The sequence below is a fragment of the Palaemon carinicauda genome, chromosome 11, assembly GCF_036898095.1.
Source record: "Palaemon carinicauda isolate YSFRI2023 chromosome 11, ASM3689809v2, whole genome shotgun sequence".
Taxonomy (NCBI): Eukaryota; Metazoa; Arthropoda; class Malacostraca; order Decapoda; family Palaemonidae; genus Palaemon; species Palaemon carinicauda.
This window is the reverse complement of record NC_090735.1, coordinates 24165010-24168051: the sequence shown is the minus strand read 5'-3', so window position 1 is coordinate 24168051 and position 3042 is coordinate 24165010. Positions and strand designations below refer to the sequence as shown.

The 3042-nt window shown below is 36.7% G+C and overlaps 1 pseudogene; it reads right to left on the bottom strand.

The window, feature by feature from the left end:
• Positions 1-893: 893 nt before the first annotated feature.
• On the bottom strand, positions 894-2808 carry LOC137649649 (uncharacterized; annotated as a pseudogene).
• Between the last annotated feature and the right edge of the window lie 234 nt (positions 2809-3042).

Genomic DNA, 3042 nt, shown 5'->3' with positions numbered 1-3042 from the left:
AATATTATTTATGGTTTTAGATACCAAAATTATACGCTGGGAGGATTTGCTTCACTTACAAGACATTTTACAGGAGAGTAATTGCTTTGTGCAGGTGCACTGTCTTGCATGCACATCTATCAAATTTGGATTATCCTGTCCTCTTCTTTTCATATCTACTTGTTCAAACGCCTCCTCGTTTGAAGGAGATCGTTTATACAACAAAATTCCAATGGGGTGCTGATACCTGAACCACTGGCACTGTGACCAGTTAAATTTGTCATTATTGCTGTTCTTTGATCTTTTTACCAGAGGGCCTTTAAATAACTGTGCGTAATCATAAAAGTCCTCCTGAGTCATTGCATGAACCTGAAATCTTCTTCCTGCCAATCTTACCAGCTGGTACCAGTCACGTGGATGGTGTATTGCAGTGGCTCTCTTTTTCTTGAGTCTTTCAATGACAGAGTGGTCGGAGTCACACTCCATGTGTGAATTACCGGAAATGAGAAATTTGTGATCTATTGTCAGTATATTAAGAAATTTGGACAATGCATGCATAAACATAGCAGCCATATGGGAATTTCTATTCTGTCCGGCACAAGCATCAGAATAAAAAATTACGTGCTGGACATCACTGGGCAAATTCTGCAAGATATTCATTAGACAAGATGCTATTTGATTGGCACCTCTAGCAGCAATGGTTTCGTGCCACATAAAACAGTCCACTTTTTTATTGACATTATTGTGAACAGTGAGATTGTATGTCCACAACAAGCGCTTATAAAAAGCTACGGAAGACTGTAAGTATGGAGTGGGGAGACACTGTTGTAAGTCAAATGTGTGTGTTGCAAATGAGGGATTTTTGCAAGCTACCTTTGTATCATCTCTTTTACGACTATAGGCATTTTCAGCTCTTAACAGATGACTTTCTTTTTCGGCTTGTAGACGTTCTTTCTCTTCAGGGGTATTGGTGATATCTAATTGCATCTTTAACACATCGCAGGTATGACATGTGTCTATTTTAGGCTGTTTGAAACTCAAGTTATGACAATGAAATCTTTTCTCATATGTAAAGCGTGTTACTGAGGACTCTGGGTAGCGTTCTTTAAACAACGAATACATTTTTGCTAATGTAAGTGTTGATGACAAATACTTTTTGGAGGAGTGTGCCCTAGAATAATGACTCTCGTATGCTGGAAATGATTTGATATGATCATTAATTTTAGAAAGTTCCTCTTCTTTAATACGACGTGAATTTGGAGTTGTTCCTCTCCTATCCCCTCGGTTCACTCCAGAGGCAATTTCCTTTTTCTTTTTCTGTAATACTTCCAAGAATTTTTTGGTTTCACCAAACACCCTCAAAAAGCATTTTTGACAAATAGGATGTCTTTCCATTTGAATTTCTAAGGCATACTCGTAGGTTACATCTCGCACTCTAATGTTTTCGCCGCCTCCATCTCTTAGGCGGGTACGTAATGGGTTATTTGGTGTAACAAGAGTTGCGAGGTAGTTTCTTCTTGAATCTACTGAGCCCAAATCCCAATATTCAATGAATAATATTTGCAGATCTTCATCATTGAAACGTTCGGAGCATTTCAATCTACATTGCTTTAGCGGACTTTGTTTTCTAGCGGAAACTAATTTACCTGACGCAGACGTATACGATTTACCGGTCTGTTGACACTCTTTTCTCTCTCTTCGTGCTCTTCTTGAGTACCTTTTCATTGGAGTTTGGCAAGGTTGTTCATATCTTTGATTTTCAGCTTTTTGACTGCCCTCTTCCTCTCTTGGATGTTCTGCTTCTTGATTGCCCTTAAGTCTAATCTCATGCTTACTGTTATTTTCACGAGAAATTGTGGACGAAGACGATACACTGCAGGTTTCATCAGTAACTTCAAAATTTGGATCTTTTACACTATCATCATCATCATAGAAATTATCAGGCGTCTCATCATAATCTGTTATAAAAGTATTCAGACTGTGTTAATATCAACAATAACTTTAACATTATACTTGATTTTAAAATTAATTTTATATTTTTGTTTTGTTATACTGAACAACCGTGCTCCTGCCATCCACACAATTACATTGAAAAATCATGAAAAATGACAAATGACAACATATATTGCAAAAATATAATTTCTACAAAGTTCGTGTTTTGTCAGTACCTATAAAATAGTGAAAAACTCATTTTTGGATGCTTTTAACTAAAAATCTAACCAAAAAAATTCTAGTTACATTGAAATTTAGTGTCGACCACCAAACACGAAAGATCCGTTTATATAAAAAAAAATTTTGGCTCTTCACAATACAGCTGCCGTGAAGGCAGAAGCTCATTTTGTAAGGCGAATTTTAAGCCTAACTAAAATTGTTAGGCTCATAAACAAAGTTCCTACTATTGTTTACCACTGGTTAATAAACAAAGTTGATGCTATTTATACAAATTCTAAGAAATGACATATCCCTTTTTGTCTGAATAATGAACATCTCAAACCACAAACACTAACAAATATGACGTGTTACCATACATTCATTTCCGATAGAAATAACTATCAAAATAATTTAAAACACATAAAAAAATTGCACTACAAGTAGATTTCCCGTCAAAAGAAAATCACTGCTCGGAATTAGAGCTGTCCCACTAAACTGCAGGCATCCCAGGAACATCAATAACGTACCTTCATTTCTTTCCTCTCCAAAGTTATTAGCAATAAGCCAGTGTTTGACATTACTTTGGCGGTTTTCCAGGTCCATTTTTCTTCTTTTCTCTGCATTTTCATGTAATGCTTTGTCAAGAATTTGACGAGCACGTGATTTAGATGCATCCATCACCAAAACCGTTTTCAATTTACATCTATACACAAGCTCATAATATTAGAATCTTATAAATTACTACACTCCTGCAATCAAAGGCGAGTTGTAATCAACACTGGTTAATACGCGTTCAGAACGACGACACAGCTTACAACACGTCATGTCTCTCTCTATCTAGTGCGTGAGGATGTGCCAAACCGCACTTAGGTAGAGGGAACGCGTTTGGGCCCTGTCTCGGGCAACAATAAT